We start from the raw sequence: 20,223 nt of genomic DNA, 5'->3' as shown, positions 1-20,223 counted from the left end.
GATGATCCAACAGTCAGTACAGTTCAGGGAAGATTTGAAGGAAGATCCAAATCTACACATTGCCAACTTTTTGGAGATTTGTGATACTTTTAAGTCAAACGGAGTGTCAGATGATGCCATCAGATTGAGACTATTCCCGTTTTCATTGAAGGATAAAGCTAAAGGATGGTTAATGGCATTACCAACAGGAACAATTACAACATGGAACGATTTAGCATAGAAGTTCCTGACCAAATTCTTTCCTCCAGCAAAATCGGCAAAGCTGAGAAATGATATTACATCGTTTCTTCAGGAAGAGTTGGAATCATTGTATGAGGCTTGGAGAGATACAAAGAATTACTGAGGAGGTGTCCACATCATGGGTTGCCAGTTTGGATGCAAGTCCAAACATTTTATAATGAATTGATGGTGAATGTGCAAACTACGGTAGATGTAGCCTCGAGAGGAGCACTGCAGAATAAGACTCCGGAAGAAGCTCACAAGTTGCTTGAAGTTCTGGCAAGCAACAATTATCAAAGACCTAATGAAAGGTGCAACCGAAGAAATCTATGGGTTTTCATGAAGTTGATGCATATACAGCCATTTCAGCCCAAATGACAACAATTCAGAAACAGTTGGGAAGTATGCAGGTAAATTCCATTCAAGCACCTCAACTAACTTGTGAGTTTTGTGTATGTAATCATGTGAGCAGCAACTGTCAAGTGGGGAACACGTTTGCTTCAGCATCATCATCAGAGCAGGTTAACTACTTGGTAGGAAATCAAAGGCAACCGAACAATCCATACTCCAACACATATAATCCTAGTTGGAGGAATCATTCGAACCTGTCTTGGGGCAATCAGAATCAACAAAACAATCAATGGAACCAAAGAGCATTGCCAAACAACCAAATAGGGGTGAACAACAATCAGGAGAGCAAAGAGTGACAAAATTGGAGGACATGTTTGGAAAGTTTATGCAGGAGACCACAAGTTTTATGAATGAGACGAGAACAAATTTCAGAAATCAAGGGGCATCCATTCAGAACTTGGAGGTACAAGTGGAGCAATTGGCTGAAAAGCTAAATGAGAGACCACAGGGGTCCCTACCAAGCAACACAGTGACTAACCCACGAGAGCAAGTGAACGCAATAACTTTGAGAAGTGGGACAGTCTTGGAAGAGGTGGAACAATCAAGGAAAGAAAAAAGCCTACCAAAAGAAAATGAAGATTCTGATGAGGAAGTGGACGAAGAGATAATTGTTGAAGAAGAGCCAACCAGTTCTAGGAAAGATGAATAAAAGCGGGAAGAAAGGCAAAGGCAAAAGAAAGAAAAATTGCCATTTCCCGAGATACCACCAGAATTGGCATATCACACACCTCCGGTGCCTTTTCCTCAGAGACTCATAAAAGAAAAACAGGATAAGCAGTTCGTTAAATTTCTTGATGTATTTAAAAAACTGTACATTAACATTCCTTTTGCAGATGCATTACAACAGATGTCGAGCTACGCAAAATTTCTTAAGGAGATTCTATCAAACAAAAGGAAGTTAGAAGATGAGAAAACGGTGATGCTCACTGAGGAGTGCAGCACCATTCTCCAGAAGAAGCTACCCCTGAATCTCAAAGATCCAGGGAGTTTTACTATTCCTTGTGATATAGAAGACATTACTTTTGATAGAGTTTTATGTGATTCAAGTGCAAGCATAAATCTTATGCCTTTTTCTGTTTTCAGGAAATTAGGAATTGGGGAAATGAAGCCGACAACAATATGCTTGCAGCTTGCAGATAGATTCATAAAGCATCCTAGGGGCATTTTGGAAGATGTGTTGGTCAAAGTGGACAAATTTATTTTTCCGGCAAATTTCTTTGTGTTGGATATGGAAGAAGATAAGGAGATTCCTCTCATCCTCGGACGACCATTTCTAGCAACTGGAAGAGCTTTAATTGATGTTCAAGAGGGGAAGTTTATCATGAGGATGCAAGATGAGGAAGTGACATTCAATGTCCTTGAGTTTCTGAAAGCTCTACTTAAGCAAGAGTCATGTTTCAAAATTGATTCGGTGGGTCAGTTAACAATTGAAACTTCCCAACTTAATGATCTTAATTCGTCAATTAAAAGATGCACGGTCAAGTCAAGGCGATCCAATGAGGAGGACCACAACCCAGAGAGTTTTACACCATTCCAAGATGGGCCACAACTGAGCATGTATCCTTACAAGGGACGGATTCCTCCGCTAAAAATGGGTGAAGAAAAATCAAGAAAACTGAAAGTTGTTGGTAAGAATGATCAACCCATGAAAGGAATGACCAAGGAATGGAAATCGGTAGTTAAGCTCTCAACAAAGGCCCCATGTGACAAAAATCATCAGCAAGTAAAGTTTCAGTGCAAGGACAATGCTCGGGAGTTGATGTATTTGGATAGTTTGGATTGACACAAGAACTTGAGAAAGTCAAGCTTTCCGACTATAAACAAGCGCTCCTTGGGAGGCAACCCAAGTGTTTTCATTTGTTGTTGTTTATTTATTATTTTGTAGTTGTTTAGTTTTCTTACGATTATCGTATAAAGTCTAATTTGTGTGTTTTTGGGTGTTTCAAATGAATTATCGAATCAAGGCGGAAATGGAATTCTTCCAGTTTTCGCCGCGACGAAGCACATTTTGCAAAAATTGGAAGTTGGAAAGTCCTAGACTTCACCACAGCGAAGTAAATTTTTTCACCGAGGCGATGAGCCTCTGTATTTTTCCACCACGGCAAAGAACGTTGGGCGAAATTCACTAAGGAAAATTCGCCGCGGTGAAGCTTGTTTTTCACCGAGGTGATGAGCTTCTGTAATATTTCGCCGCGACATCGACTGGGTTAGGTTTTTACGGTTTTCAAGTGAAGAACTTCGCCGTGGTGAAGTTGTTCTTCGCTGCGGCGAAGTCTGCTTTTTATAAATACGCACGCGACTTTTCATTTTCAACGCAAAAACTTCAAACACATTTGAGAGAAAATTTTCCCACCTTCAATCTTGAGCCTTTCCAGTGAACTTCCATCACTTTTTCTAACTCCTAAACTCTCCCAAACACAAAAATCAACTCATTTTAGCACAAATTTTTGCAAAAAAATTGCGAAATTTTTTGGAAACCCTTGGTTTACAAAATTTGGGGATCTTGCAATCTGGGCCGAAATCGGTGAAATTGGTGGTGAAAGCATCTTGGGATTGGTAAGATTTCAAGCCCTCCAAACTTTAAATTAACCAATTTTGATTTTTAGAGTTGAATTTGAGATTTGATTGTTGAGTTGAGTTTTGGGATTTTCGTGAAGTTTATGATTTGATTTTGTTTGAGGAAGCATTGATTGTGCATTGTTTGGTATTGAAGAGTATGGGTTTTGAATTTTGGAGTGTTTGGTTGAGTTTGGAAGAATCGTAGTTTGGGGGTCTAGGTGCAAAAATTTTGGAAGTGTTGTTAATTTTTGCAGGATTGATTGTGGTTGTCGTGGGACGCTTAGGGTTGAATTTTTTTGAGTTGAATTGTTGAGTTGATTAGTAGTTTTGGGAAAATGCCGCTCAAGGTACTATCAAAGGGTAAAGGAAAAGGAAAGAAAGTGGACAACTGGTTTGTATGACAAGGCTCGGGCACGTTATGAAGGGGCAGCCCAAAGGAAAGATAAAGGATTTATCCCTGAGCGTGGATTGACCGTGAGCCAGGCTATAGATTGGAGTCAAGGGAGACGTTGGGAATTATTTATGAGTGCACCTGCACATGCGGCTGTAGAGCCACTAGTGAGAGAGTTTTATGCCAACCTCCCAGAGTGTGAATCTGGTTCTGTGTTTGTGAGGGGTACTGATATGGCATTTGATGCAAAGATCATCAATGAGTTTTATAACCTGCCTAATATTGACAGTAATGATTATGAGGATTTTAGGAAGACACAGTTTAAGGATGATATTATTCTTCCGGTCATTACAAAACCGAACACCACTTGGGAGATTTCAAAAAAAGGCAGGAAGAGCATCAAGGGAACTAATTTGACACCGATGAGTACTTTATTAGTGCGAGGATGATGCCGAAAATGCACTATAGTATAATGACTTATGAGAAGGCATTATTACTCTATTCTATTACCATAGGAAAGAGAATGGATGTGGGACAAATTATCCTGAACAACATTCAGCATGCAACCAAACCAGGGCGAGGGAGTTACCCTTTCCCACATCTCATTATAGCGTTGTGCACTCGAGCAGGAATCGAGGTACATGATGATGAGCCACTTATCCACGCTGCCCCAATTCTCGACTCAGACTATTATCACAAGCATCTTGAACGTTCAGACAGAGAGCAACCCAGCGTCGGGATAAAACGATAGAGAACCACACAAGACACCGCCACATCATCCAGTTCCACAGCCACTATGAGGGAAATGATGCAGCAGATGATGGGTTAGATGAAATGGATGGCAAAACATCAGGAGTAGCTGGCAAAGCAGACCCATATGATGTATGACATGCAGAAAAGTAGCTTCACCAAGCTCAACGTTAATACTTCGGAATTCCAATGGGCTGACTGGGATTCCGATGAGTGGATGGGCTCCGACTTAGAAGAGGACGATGCCGAGGAAGACGAGGAGGCCGAAGAATGAGCACCTAAGCACCTGTTTTTTTTTTTTTTTTCTTTGTTTTAATTGTTTTTGTATTTCATTTCGAACATTGAACTAAGTTGATACTTTTTGTTTTAGATTGTTTATTTTTTTTTTAATTTCTTAGTTGATGTAAAGACGAGATTAGGGTTGTAATATTTTCATATTAGCCAGTGAATTTTTCTAACACAGTGGACACCACAGTTTTAAATTGTTTTTACATATTTTTCTAACACACTGGGTGTGCACACTGTTGAGCGAAACTTCAACTTCACGGATCAATCAGGGAACTATCTCGTACCTTTGTCGATTTTGTTTTTCTATTCCTAATTTATGCATAATGTGACATTGGGGACAATGTCATCTTTAGTTTGGGGGTAGGAAAAATTTGAGAAATTTTGGACTTCTGTTTATTTTATTTTCATGTTTTTTTGAGTATGCCAATGATGAATTGTATAAATCAATTAGGAGAATAGGGTTGTTGGGATTTTATTGTTGAAAAATGTTAAGCATTGCTTCAAGTTTATGCTGATTGACTGAATTTTGATTGAGGTTTGTTGAGTGGTTCAACCACCATTTTCATTTATTTCGGCATGCTTAGATTCATTTTATGTGGTTAGGTAAAGTTTTGATAATGTTGGTGGACTCTAGAACCTAGTAGAGAAGTGCTTGAGGCGAAATTCTAGGAATAGACACTATTAAGGAGATGATTTAGGCATTTTTTGGAACGTTTTGAGCCTTTCCAACCAACCCACGAATGAATTTTTCCCTAGTCACCCATTTGAGCCTTTTGAGATTATCATTGCTTTTTATTTCCTTGCAAACCAAAAATTGTCCAATCCAGTTACCCTAAACACTTTATCATACTCTTTAGGAGAATTTTGGACCTAATGCAAACACAAGGAACTTGAAGAGTTGTGTGAATGAACTAAAAGAATAGTTTTTTAAGGTCAATGCAGTGGTTGAAGCTATATATCGACGGAGTGATGAGTTGCAAGTCAATTCCCCTTCGGCTTGACATTCCGAATGAAGACTTGAGAAAGTCAAGCTTTCCGAATAAACAAGCATTCCTTGTGAGGCAACCCAAGTGTTTCATTGTTGTTATTTATTTATTATTTGAAGTTGTTTAGTTGTCTTATGAATTTTAGATGAAATCTAATTTTGTGTTTTTTTGGGTGTTTTAGGTAATTATCGAATCAAGGAGAATGGAATTCTTCCAATTTTTGCTGCGGCGAAGCACATTTTGCAAAAATTGGAAGTCAAAAAGTCCAAACTTGGCCGCGGCAAAGTAATTTTTTCACCGAGGCGATGAGCCTCTGTATTTTTAGCTGCGACAAAGCATTTGGTTTCGCCATGGCGAAGAAAGTTGGGCGAAATTCACTAAGGAAAATTTGCCGCAGCGAAGCTTGTTCTTCCCGAGGCGATGAGCTTCTGTAATTTTTCGCTGCGACGAAGAATTTGTCTTCACCACAGCATTAATGGGTTAGGATTTGGGGTTTTTAAGTGAAGAACTTCGCCACGACGAAGTCTGTTTTTTATGAACCACACTATTTTTCATTTTTAACGCAAAAGTTCAAAACACAATTGAGAGAAAAAATTTCCTACTTCAATCCAAAGTTTCTTCAGCAAATTCCCATCACTTTTCCTCATTTCATAACTCTCCCCAACACCAAAACAACTACCTTTTATTGATTAATGAACATTATTACAAAGAGTCAATTCTACAATAATTGATTGGCTCTAAGGCACCTACTCCAACAGGAGGTATCACAGTGATAAAGAATGAGAGCAATGAATTGATACCAACTAGGACGGTCATGGGCTGGAGAGTGTGCATTGACTACTGAAAATTAAATAAAGCTACAAGGAAGGATCATTTTCCACTTCCTTTCATTGATCAAATGTTGGAGAGATTGGCAGGGCATGTTTATTACGGTTTCTTGGATGGTTATTCAGGATACAACCAGATTGTCATCGCTCCTGAGGATCAAGAGAATACGACATTCAATTGTCCCTATGACACCTTTGCTTACCGAATGATGCCCTTTGGGTTGTGTAATGCACCAGCCACATTTCAGAGATGCATGATGTCGATCTTTGGAGATATGGTGGAGCAGTTTATAGAAGTCATCATGGATAAATTCTTTGTTTTTGGTTCATCCTTTGATAATTGCTTATCTAATCTCTCTTTTGTTTTATAGCGATGTCAGGAGACAAACTTGGTGCTCAATTGGGAGAAGTGCCACTTCATGGTCTAGGAAGGAATAGTGCTTTGTCATAGAATTTCAAAGGATCGAGCAAGGACAGACGTGATTGAGAAGCTGCCACCACCCTCTAATGTTAAAGCAGTTCGAAGTTTCTTGGGGCATGTGGGGTTTTATAGACAGTTCATCAAGGATTTTTCTAAGATCTCTAAACCCCTTTGCAATTTATTGATTAAAGATGTTGCTTTTGATTTTAGTGATGATTGCATGCCTTCCAAACTCTAAAAAAGTTATTAGTGTCTGCACCTATTATTGCAGTTACCGATTAGGGACTACCATTTGAATTGATGTGTGATGCTAGTGATTTTGCACTAGGAGTAGTGTTAGGACAAAAGAAAAACAAAGTGCTACATGTAATTCAGTATGCTAGCAAAATACTCATTGATGCACAATTGAATTACACCACCATTGAAAAAAAATTGTTGGCTATGGTTTTTGCTTTTGATAAATTTCGTTCATATTTGCTAGGTGCAAGGTGATAGTCTACACGGACCATTCAGCACTAAAACACCTATTGGCAAAGCAAGAAGCGAAACCTCGGCTGATAAGATGGATCCTATTGCTACAAGAGTTTGAGTTGGAGATACGAGATAAGAAAGGGTCGGAAAATGTGGCGGCGGACCATTTGTTAAGGATTGAACAACCAATTCAGGGAAATGAAGAAGAAACCCAAATCAGAGAAACTTTCTCGGATGAGAAATTGATGAGAGTGGAGGAAGCACTGTGGTTTGCAGATTTTGCAAACTACTTGTCAGGGAGAGTGCTCCCCATCGGCATGACTTTCCAACAAAAGAGGAAGTTTTTCTCATTTTTGAAATACTACTTCTGGGAAGAGCCATTTATTTATAGACACTGTGCTAATCAGATGATACGTAGGTGTGTTCCGGAAGAGGAAATGGAGAGTATCTAAGGCATTGTCATGAGAAGGAAGTAAGTGGCCATTTTAGAGGAGCTAGGACAATAGCCAAGATTCTTCAATCTGGGTTTTACTGGCCAACCCTTTTCAAGGATTCTTTCCGGATGGTTCAGGAATGTGACCAATGTCAACAAAGTGGGAATATTTCTAAGCGAGATGAGATGCCACTGAACAATATCCTAGTTGTTGAGCTGTTCAATGTATGGGGAATTGACTTCATGGGTCCTTTCCCAAATTCTTACGAGAATATGTACATTTTGGTAGCAATGGACTACGTATCAAAATGGGTGGAAGTAGTTGCATTGCCATCCAATGATGCCCGGGTGGTGGTTAATTTTGTGAGAAATAATATTTTCTTAAGGTTTGGAATACCACAGGCAATCATTAGTGATGGAGGATCGCATTTTTGCAACAAGCAATTGGATGCACTGTTGGGGAAATATGGGGTGAAACATAGAGTTGCGACACCCTACCATCCACAAACTAGCGGACAAGTGGAACTGTCAAACAGAGAACTAAAGGGAATCTTAGAGAAGACAGTCAATGCATCGAGAAAGGATTGGTCACAAAAGTTGGATGATGCATTATGGGCCTACCGCACTACATTTAAGACTCTGATTGGTATGTCTCCATTTAGGATGGTGTATGGGAAGGCATGTCGTTTGCCGGTAGAACTCGAGCATAAGGCCTACTGGGCAGTCAAGCAGCTCAACATGGATTTACGAGCTGTTGGGGAAGAAAGGATGCTGACTTTGAATAACTCGATGAGTTCCGTCATGAAGCTTATGAGAATGCTAGGATGTACAAGGAAAAGACCAAGAAGTGGCATGACAAGCATATCAGGAAGAAGAACTTTGAAGTGTGTCAGAAAATGTTGTTGTTTAATTCTAGACTTAGGCTTTTCCCAGGAAAACTTAGGTCTAGATGGTCTGAACCCTTCATAGTTACAAGAGTTTACCTATTCGGAGCGGTGGACGTGTCACATGAAGAAAAAGGCACATTTAAGGTCAATGGCCAGTGGTTGAAGCTATATATCGACGGAGTGATGAGTTGCAAGTCAATTCCCCTTCGGCTTGACATTCCGATATGAAGACTTGAGAAAGTCAAGCTTTCGACTATAAACAAGCATTCCTTGTGAGGCAACCCAAGTGTTTTCATTTGTTGTTATTTATTTATTATTTTGAAGTTGTTTAGTTGTCTTATGAATTTTAGATGAAATCTAATTTGTGTGTTTTTTTGGGTGTTTTAGGTGAATTATCGAATCAAGGCAGAAATGGAATTCTTCCAATTTTTGCTGCGGCGAAGCACATTTTGCAAAAATTGGAAGTCAAAAAGTCCCAAACTTGGCCGCGGCAAAGTAATTTTTTCACCGAGGCGATGAGCCTCTGTATTTTTTAGCTGCGACAAAGCATTTGGTTTCGCCATGGCGAAGAAAGTTGGGCGAAATTCACTAAGGAAAATTTGCCGCAGCGAAGCTTGTTCTTCGCCGAGGCGATGAGCTTCTGTAATTTTTCGCTGCGACGAAGAATTTGTCTTCACCACAGCATTAACTGGGTTAGGATTCTGGGGTTTTTAAGTGAAGAACTTCGCCACGACGAAGTCTGTTTTTTATGAATACCACACTATTTTTTCATTTTTAACGCAAAAGTTCAAAACACAATTGAGAGAAAAAAATTTCCTACTTCAATCCAAAGTTTTCTTCAGCAAATTCCCATCACTTTTCCTCATTTCATAACTCTCCCAAACACCAAAACAACTCATTTTTAACAACGATTTCTGCGAAAAATTGCAAAAAATTTTGGAAACCCTTGGTTTACAAAATTTGGAGATCTTGCGATTTGGGCCACAATCTGTGAAATTGGTGGTGAAAGCATCTTGGGAATGGTAAGATTTCGAGCCTTCCAAACTTTTAATTGTACAATTTCGAGTTTAGAGTTGTGGATCTGAAAATATTGATTGTTGATTGAGTTGTGGATTTTTTGGTGCTATTGTGCTTTGATTTTGTTTGAGGAAGTGTTGATTATGCATTGTTTGGTATTGAAGAGTGTGGGTTCTGAATTTTGGAGTGTTTGGGTGAGTTTGGAAGAATCGTAGTTTGGGGGTCTAGGTGCGAATTTTGGAAGTGTTGTTTTTATTGCATAATTGATTGTGGTTGTTCATAGGGCGCTTAGGATTGAATTTTTAAGTTGAATTGTTGAGTTGAAGTGGAGTTTGAAAAAAATGCCGCTCAAAGTGTTGTCCAAGGGGAAAGGAAAAGGAAAAAAAATGGACAACCGATTTGTGAATGACAAGGCTCGAAAACGATATGAAGTGGCAATCCAAAGGAAAGACAAAGGATTTATTCCTGAGCATGGATTGACCGCGACCCAGGCTACGGATTGGAATCGAGGGAGATGTTGGCAATTATTTATGAGTGCACCTACACATGCGGCCGTAGAGCCAATAGTGCGACAGTTTTATGCCAACCTCCTGGAGTGTGAATCTGGTGCTATATTTGTGAGGGGTACTGATGTGGCATTTAATACGAAGGTCATTAATGATTTTTATAACCTGTCTAAGATTGACCGTAATGATTATGAGGATTTTAGGAAGACACAATTTGAGGATGATATTATTCTTCTGGTCATTACAAAACTGAACACCATTTGGGAAATTTCAAAAAAAAGCAGGAAGAGCATCAAGGGAACCAATTTGACACCGGTAGCTCGATTGTGGCAACACTTTATTTCTGCGAGAATGATGCCGGAGACGCACTATAGCACGGTGACGTATGAGAAGACATTATTGCTCCATTCTATTGCCACAGGAAAGAGAATGGATGTGGGAAAAATTATCCTAAACAACATTCAGCATGCAGCCAAACCAGGGCGAGGGAGTTACCCTTTCCCACTCTTATTACAGAGTTGTGCACTCGAGCAGGAGTCGAGGCAACTGATGATGAGCCACTTATCCACGCTGCCCCAGTCCTCAACTCAGACTATTATCACAAGCATCTTGAATGTCCAGACTGTGAGCAACCCAGCGTCGGGACAAAATGACAGAGAACCACACAAGGCACTACCACATCATCCAGTTCCATAGCCACTATGAGGGAAATGATGCAGTAGATGATGGGTCAGATGAAATGGATGGCAAAACATCAAGAGTGGCTGGCAAAGCAGACCCAGATGATGTATGACATGCAGAAAAGTAGCTTCACCAAGCTCAACGTTGATACTTCGGAATTCCAATGGGCTGACTGGGATTCAGATGAGTGGATGGGCTCCGACTTAGAAGAGGATGACACCGAGGGAGATGAGGAGGTCGAAGAATAAGCACCTGAGCGCCTGTTTTTGTTTGTTATTTTTCATTGTTTTTGTTGTTTTTGTATTTCATTTTGAACATTGAACTAATTTGATGCTTTTTGTTTTGGATTGTTTAATTTTTGTTTTAATTTCCTAGTTGATGTAAAGACGAGATTAGGGTTGTAATATTTTCATATTAGTCAGTGAATTTTTCTAACACAGTGGACACCACAGTTTTCAATTGTTTTTACAGATTTTGGTGATGAAAAAGTCAAGGATCGAGTGTGCATACTGTTGAGCGAAACTTCAACTTCACGGATTAATCAGGGAACTATCTCGTACCTTTGTCGATTCTGTTTTTCTATTCCTAATTTATGCATAATGTCACATTGGGGACAATGTCATCTTTAGTTTGGGGATAGGAAAAATTTGAGAAATTTTGGACTTTTGTTTATTTTATTTTCATGTTTTGTTTTGTATGCCAATAATGAATTGTATAAATCAATGATGAGAATAGGGTTGTTGGGATTTTATTGTTGAAAAATGGTAAGCATTGCTTCAAGTTTTTGTTGATTGACTGAATTTTGATTGAGGTTTGTTGAGTGGTTCAACCACCATTTTCATTTATTTCGGCATGCTTAGATTCATTTTATGTGGTTAGGTAAAATTTTGATAATGTTGGTGGACTCTAGAACCTAGTAGAGAAGTGCTTGAGGCGAAATTCTAGGAATAGACACTGTTGAGGAAATGATTTAGGCATTTTTCGGAACGTTTGAGCCTTTCCAGCCAACCCGCGAATGAATTTTTCCCTAGTCACCCATTTGAGCCTTATGAGATTATCATTGCTTTTATTTCCTTGCAAACCAAAAATTGTCCAATCCAATTACCCTAAACACTTTATCATACCCTTTAGGAGAATTTTGGACGTAATGCAAACACAAGGAACTTGAAGAGTCGTGTGAATGAATTAAAAGAATAGTTTGGGGGTTGTGAGAAGGGCAAGAAGAATAAGAGAGGTAACTAACCTCATTTTGAGATTTTTGTTATTTTTTGTTAAAAAAAAAAAAATCTATTTCGAGAATTGCATTACAATAGCAAAAATAAGATTTTTTCATGGTTGAAGGTTGTTAAATGGTTGACATTTTGAGTGATGGTTGAGAAAGGAAGTGGGAGTTGGATTAAGTCTTAGTGTTTGCTTTAAGGAAACCAAGTTCTTTTGTTTGTTTATCCTTTCCTTTCCTTTGGAGCCCACTACCCGAGCCTAACGTTACAAGTTTGCAAAGACCTTTTGATTTTTAGCGATGTCTAATCCTCATTAGTGGAGAGTAGTTCGATATTTAGGCTTATGGAGTCTGCCGCCATTTGATAAACTTTGCATGTCTGCATAAAATAATCTGGGAAGTCGGAAGGTGGATTGTAGTGGGGATCACCTACTCGGGGGACCAATAGAGAAAGATAGTCGATGCAACTTATAACTTCTTGGAGTGCTGAATATTTTTCTAGCAATAATTTTTCAACAACCTTTGAGACTTGTATAAATTCTAGGCAATTCGTATGTTGAGTTGAGTCTAATTTTTGTTTGTTCATTTCCAGTTTTATGGTGTCATGTTTTGGTTGTTTATTGTTTTCTTTCTTTGAGTTTTGTACCTGATGCTCGAGGACGAGCATGTCTTTAGTTTGGGGGTATTTGATAATCCGAGGATTATACTGTTTTATTTAGGTTTTTAGGTAGGATTTTAGATACTTCTTAGTTCATTTGTGCCTGAATTGCTACTTAATTCTTTACATTTTGTGTTTCAGGCCAGAATGGACATTTTGAGCAAACAATGAGCGAATTGGAGTTCCTGGACTCAGAAGTAAGCGAATCTCAGAAGTTGGGAGAGTTCTAAAGCGGAGTAAAGCACTATGAAGCTTGTTCCCATGGGAGAGCATCGAAGATCGAAGAATCAAGCAAAGAAGCAAGCGGAGGGCAATTCTGTGATTTCAAAATTCTTCATGAAGATTCACCGCGGTGAAAGGAGTTACGCACGAGAGTTAATTTTACTTCGTCACCGCGGCGAAGTCTGCGAATTCCAGTTTTCTCTAAGACTCACAGTTTCATTTTAGGTAAAGTCTTAGATTTTTGGGTGAACTATAAAAGCAAAACTTTTCCATTTTGAGGGGTTGGTCATTTTTTAGTCTAGAGCAGCTTATTTTCATTTTCCTTAGTTTAGATTTGACGAATTTCGGGTTGAAAAGTGAGAAGATTTGGGGTTTAATCTTGTGGATTCTTCAACTAGGGGAGATCTCTTGTCTTTTCTCTCATTTCAATATGTTGACTGATGGGTTATTCGATTTTCTTGCTTGTTTTGTCAATTTAGCTATGAACTAACCCATTGTGGGCTAGGGTTTTGATGTAATTCGGATTTTCATGGATTGAGTAATTGATTTTTGTTATTTTCATATGCTATTGCATGGATTGTGTGGTTATTCTGATTTTATTGCTTTTAATTGATGAACATGACGAAATTGAGAAATGAGTCATGTTAAGCTTCTTGGGTAATCACCATTGTAGTATTGAATGCTAGAGATAGATTTGAGAATCAATGAAATCAATCTAGGATTCTATGTGCTTAATGAGCTTAGAACTATTAATCTTCAAATTGTTGGGTGTGGAAGTTTAATAGGGAAAAGTAGGAAAACATAGCCTGAGAAGGTATGTTTCACAATTTAGAGAATTTGATTTACAATCAATGCATGCGAATATGGAAATAGCATAATCCATAGGTTTAATCCATAGAGTCCGAATGAAGTCAAAACCCTACCTATTTGTTTGAATTGATTTTTACCCTTGTTTTTAATCTTGTTTTCACAATTTATTTTGAATACCTAGCAAATTTTGTTTAGTTTTAGTTTAATTTTCTCCCATTAATCCAAACGAATTCGATTGCTCCAACTTGAAAACAGTAGAAAACTTAGTGCTTAGCAACCAATCCTCGTGGGAACGATACTCACTCATCACTTTATTACTTTGTGCGACTAGTGTACTTGCTATTTTTACATGTTGTAGTAACAACTCATCATTCCCCATCACACAACCTATTCTTTTTTCTTCTTTAGCACTTTTCTCTCTTTTATTCTCTAGCGCTTATTCTTCTTTTCTCTTTACTCTTAGAGTGCTTTACTCTCACAACTCATGATTCTTTCTTAAGTTATTACACATATATAAATATATGCATCTGGATGGCTCATGCTTAGAATTATTTCTTACATGCACTCATGAAATGCAAATATGCAATGTTGCATAAAATTAAGGTTCTCTACTCACACTCATGTTTCTGTTAGGCATTTCATCAAACAATAAGCATGCATACATAAACTCTACTTTAACTATAATTCTACTTCTTTCTTAAACCATCCAAAAATTGGAGTAAAACTCCCTTGAATCCTCACAAATCCTGCCAAGGAAACACACTCCAAATACTCTTCTCAATCTCTTTCTAATCCATCCAAACTTCCACCAAATTCTATCAACACAACCAACCCTTTTATGGTGGAGAATCCAACCATGAACCATCATCAAACTCAATAACAATTCCATCTACTCATCTCAAGCATAAAGAATTCATGCAAGATTCATATAAACAATCTCTACACATCATTCAATCACTTAAAACTTAGCTTAGGTTGGATTTACTTACCTTATGCTTGAGTATTTTCCACTAAAGCTCTCTACTCTTGTTGGGCTCAAGCTTCCTCTTAACCAAGCAAAACTTAGTAAGGATTCAACTTCTGCACAAATAAAACTCATATCTAGAGCAAGGATTCTTACCTCTTGTGCTTAGGATAACTCCTTATCAATTTCTAACCAAAAGCCTCAAAATCCTTGGAAGATTGAGTGAAAAGTTGAGAGAAAAATGAAGGATGGAAGTGTCGGTGGAAGAAGAGAAATGAGGGGGTTTATAAGACTAAACCCTTAATATTCATATTATAAGCACTCTTTCCCATTTTACCCTTACACTTTCTGGAAATTCTAACTTTGCCCTTTAATTCTTTGCACTCACAACCCCAACTTAATGTATTCTCCATGGAATTTGCTTACATTCCACTCCCCACTTTTCGTATTAATTAGGGGGTAGAATGGTCACTTGCCCCTATGAAAAATTCTCTAGAACCTCATGAAGAATTTCAGCCGACTCTTCGCTGGGCAAAGACTGTTTCTTCGCCTCGACGAAAAATTACAGAACCTACGTCGCCACTGCGAAGTCTGTAACTCCAATTTCACCAACTTCATCAAATTCAGGGCAACCACTCAACCAAACCAACATACACTTCATTAAGGGCCAAAACAGCAATATTAATAACATACAAGCTTAACTAAGGGCAAATAATCAACATTAAGGGCAAAATGAACAAACATGAGTACGTACCTCAAGTGGGCGTTTCATTCTTGTCCCAACATAAAAGACTAGGACAAAATTGAGAAAGTATGTTAGATTTTGAAATTTTTAGTGATGCCACTATAAACATTTTCGGGAGTGACTATCAAACGTCAAATATATTTTTGGTTGAGGTTTGAGGGTTAAAATATTGTTGGATAAACTATATTGATGAAAATGAATTTGTTCAGAACATGGTGGAAGATGAAAGGCGAGTTTGATAAGTATTGGGAGTGTAATTTGTTGATGGCTATTGTGCTACCTTGGACCCTAGGTGCCAATGAGAGTGATTGAGGGTGTTTTCCCAAGATTTTGGTCATCAAGAATCAAGGGTACATGTTACAAGAGTTTGGGAGGCGTTGTATGAGTTGTACGGGGAATAGTTGCTGATAGGCAATCTTCTATTGCCAATCGCAGTGCCAATGTAAGGGTTAGTGGCGGCAGTGGGGTGAATACGGAAGATGACTCTTTGGTTGGTCAATAGTATTGAGCTTAGTAGACACAAGTGATACGGTTGCATCGAAAAAATCAAAGTTGGATTATTTGGATGAGGGATGTTACAAGTGTCAGAAGCTCATGATGCCTTTGATGCTTTAGCTTGGTGGAAATGGATTAGTTCAAAGTATATGTATATCTAAGAGGCTTGTGATACACTAGTCATTCCTATAACCACGGTGGTTTTAGAGGCTAGTTTTAGTGTTAGGAGTAGAGTTATCGAACTTATCGAGCTTCATTGTCTCGTACAAACAGTACAAGTGCTACTATGTGTGGTGATTGGTATCGCAGTCTTAACGAATGAAGAAGAAGAGCAAAGTGAGTTCATTTACTCTTTAACTTAAGCTTTTTTATTTTTCCTATATGCATTTTAGAAGGATGTACAATCAATAGAGATGACGCTTCCTATCCCTTCAACTGAGGGGAATCAACAGATTGTTTGATCCTCCAACAGTCCAACTTATGATTTATTGGCAGGTATGTTGGGTTATAATTAACTTATATATTAATTTGGATTTGAAATTGGAATCGGAAAGAGATCAAATGGTATGTCTGTGTGTTTTTTGTGGCACATTGTGATTTGTGACCACAATAGGCAAGGTATATGTTTTATTGTTAAAAAAAAAAAAAAAAAAAAAAAATTAGCACACAAGGTTGTATTTGAATTGGGCCAATGCTATTCGATAAGAGATGATGTCTATAGAATTCTATTATAAATTGTGGACCGAGATAAATCATAAAAGCATTAAAGAAGAGTTGGGGTGACTTTGGTGGGCAGTCTTACTTAAATGTGGTCACAATGTGCTGCAAAAAACTGACTTTTATAGCACTATTTGCAGTTTTTTACTTCTATTCATATTTAATGTTCCTGATTGGGTTAGCACAAATTCGATTTGATATAGGATGTTTGAAGAGTGGGGTTCCAGTTTTTAGGTTTTTGGGATGTTAAAGTTTCTAGGTGTTGTCAGGTCTGGCAGTTTGCATTGTTGAGGCAACTTTGTCTTCATCATCATGTACTCTTTTGTTTATTATGTTGGGTCGCAATATTTAGAGCAATTGCTTATCCTTGTAATATTTAGATCATTGATTAAGTCTCTATTTTCACTGGACAATATTTAGATGCAATTATAATGCATGCTTGTTCTACTTCTACCTGTTAGCATGAAGGCAATAGGAGAATTATGTATCATGAATATGAGCATGAAAGTCCTGCTGTTTCTAATAGCATGAATTATTTGTAAGCTACATTAGAGTAACTTTTTATAAGTTACATTAGGCAGTAGCATGAATAATTTCTAAATTACACGAGAGTAACTATTAACTTCTAACTACTGTTGTTTTATCTCAGATTTTAAAGGTATACATACTCCAGAACACAACCTCAGAGTGCACGTTCCATGACCAGCATGAATCTGCCTGCTCTACGACTCTAAGGAGATCTAAGGCATGACTTTCAACATCACAACTTACAGAAGTAACATCAGACCGATTAATATTTGATGTTCAAAATGCTGGTCAGAGTCTGCTTTGAAGATGGAAGTGGTTAATCATCCCCCACCGCTCCCGACACGGTAAAAGTAGGTGTAGTCTCTTCAATATTGGAGGATTGATTTGGTAATCTGGAGGATGACACAAATGAATGAGTAATCAAAATTTGTTAGGGGTGAATTTGTAAATTTTAAGGTATTTTGTCTTTTTTGAACTAATAGGGAGATAATTATTTTTTACAGGGTACCCGGGAGAACCGAAACCTGAATTTTAGGTCCGGTTCCTTGAATTTAAAACCTGTATTATGCAGTTCCAGTTTCTTTTTTGGGAACCTGCACTTGCGGTTCCAGTTTCAATTTTCCTGAAAAATACAGGATATCTGGAACTGTTCACCCCTAAATTTAATAATTAATCAAGAGAAGGGTGACAGGTTTGTTTATCACAGTTAAAAGATAATATTAGTACATCGATCAGTATTCAATGCTAACTTCCTGTTTTCTTTACTCTGTATATTGTATTATACAATTTAATTTTTTTTTTTTTTTCCTTTTTGGGTAATTATGCTCACTTCCTCACTTGAAATTTAATTAAAAAGAAATAGAAAAATACAAGTCACATGGCCAGTGGCATGTCTAAAAGTCTTATCATTTTCCGCAACTATACTCTTTTCATTTTAATTCATTTATCACCTTCATATAAATTATAAAAGAAAAGAAAGGTTGCAAAGTAAAATGAATTTTTCTTATTATTTCTACTGTTACAGTCATGCACCAAGCAACCACCATTAACTAGTGGCTACAGCAAAATGCCTCAAAACATTAAGAAACTCCTTATCCAATCAGTATAAATACAATGAAAATGTTTCAGTTCATATAAGAACAAAACTAATATCCCTACTTCTCTAAAGAAATTTCATAACATCATCTAACCAGCTGAATAAGAACCAGCCTAATCAAATTCAACGGTTCTCCAAAAACCAAATCACAGGAAAAACAAGAAATGCCCTCCCTCATTCTTCAAGAGAACATAACACCTATCTTCTTAGCAAAGTCATCTCCATCTTCATCATCTAAATATTCATTCTGCCTCTGCATTTTCACCGTCTTCTAATTATATTCTCCATCAACCTGCTATATTCATACTCCCCATCCTTCTGATCATCAGCTTCAAGCTCATGATCTTCCATGCTTCATCGCAATCATCCCTTCTTCAGGCTCAAGCTCACTTCCACTATTTAACTGGGAAGGCTCATCATGGTTAGCTTCATTTTTCCCTTCAGTCGCTCCAAAAGCATCAGCCTTGGAAGATTTTAATTCTTCTTATTGTTGGCTACCTCTTTGAATACAGTGGAAACAGCACCATGCTTTGCCCTACTACTGCGTATTACTAGAGCTACCAACAAAATTTCCTTGCTTTCTTTCTGTATTGTCCTCCTCAATGATTGATGATATTCTTCCACTGGAAGCTGCATTCAGCTTTCTTTTCTCTTCAGAATCTCAATTAGGGGCATCGGCCTTAAATGAAAGCTCACCATCAAATTGTTGATTATTCTCTAAGCTTTTTCGCTTTCAAGAAATTGCTGCTCCTTACTTCCACATTCTTCCCAGTTTAGCTCTGCAAGACTTTTTGGACCAGCAAAATCAGCATTATATCATCCATTTTTCTCTTCTCATACGAGGACCCCTGAGATCTTCCTATGTTATTGTAATCCTCTTCTACCCTTCCTTTGTTCTGTCTCGGAGCCTCCCCTGATGGGAGGCCTGAGGCTTACCAGGTGACACACGGCCCCTATTCCTTCCCCTGTCATCTCCCTTTCTGAGTGCAAATCATTGCCACTGACTGGAGATCTCCTGGGAAGCTTTATTCTACCACGGAGACGGCTACTAAGAGAGCTCTCATGAGTGGATAAATGGTGTAAGTCCCTTCGAGAAGAATTCCGGTGACTTCGCTCTTCAACCTGGTTGTCAGGAGAATAATCCAGACTGACAACAGATCTTAACCCATTAACCCTCCATGCTTTGACAAACGATCTGAGATCTGATTCATTATGATCAGGGCTCTCAGCCTTAGAGTAACTCCTCCTTCTGGATGAGAACCTACTAACACTCTATCTGACGAACTCTATGTTGTTCCCAAGCATACTGCCCCTGTATGCGGTCAAGTCATAGCCCGAGCATCACGAAATGTTTCTCTGTCAAGCCATTGAATTGTAATCAAGGAGTGACCCATTCATATTCATTTACAGAATTCAAGTTCCTTCTTCATGACCTCTTGTTCTGCCATATTGTCTTCATCATGGTAATAATTAGAATCTCTGAGCTCGTCATCAACAGAACATCAAACCAGGAGAGGACTCCCTCAGAAACTCCTCACTGTCCTTTCCATGCTGAAAAACTTGATCATCTGATGCATGAGCTGATGCAAACGAGAATGGTTCAAAGGGTTACCATTGATGATTGGAGGTATATTTTTTGCTTTATATCGAGGAAACTCAACGTCACTGACCAGAGGTGGTGGTGCATCCCTTTCAATTCCAACAGTGATCCTAGGTAAAGCATTTTGGTTTTTGGAGCAGGCTTATTACTTCAGGAGTACTACAGCTGCTTTGAGACATTTGCCAGTGGAACCTTCTGCTCCTGGGTGCACTTGAAGGACACCAAAGGCCTTCTTTGATGATGGAGGTTCGGTAGCAGGGGCAGCTGCTGGCTGCTGGGGGGCTTTATTAGTAGTCAGATTTGTCCATGCATAAAAGCACAT

The 20,223-nt window shown here is 38.4% G+C and overlaps 1 non-coding gene and 1 pseudogene across 1 annotated transcript; both read right to left on the bottom strand.

The window, feature by feature from the left end:
* Positions 1-259: 259 nt before the first annotated feature.
* On the bottom strand, positions 260-365 carry LOC116134654. The gene has a single exon (XR_004128779.1). It is a non-coding gene; the product is annotated as a small nucleolar RNA R71 (small nucleolar RNA).
* An 18,084-nt stretch (positions 366-18,449) lies between these two features.
* On the bottom strand, positions 18,450-20,223 carry LOC116134633 (annotated as a pseudogene).

The sequence above is a fragment of the Pistacia vera genome, unplaced genomic scaffold (assembly GCF_008641045.1).
Source record: "Pistacia vera cultivar Batoury unplaced genomic scaffold, PisVer_v2 Contig1082, whole genome shotgun sequence".
In the NCBI taxonomy this organism is placed as follows: Eukaryota; Viridiplantae; Streptophyta; class Magnoliopsida; order Sapindales; family Anacardiaceae; genus Pistacia; species Pistacia vera.
Note: the sequence above shows the minus strand (reverse complement) of the source record. Positions and strands in the feature narration are given on the sequence as shown.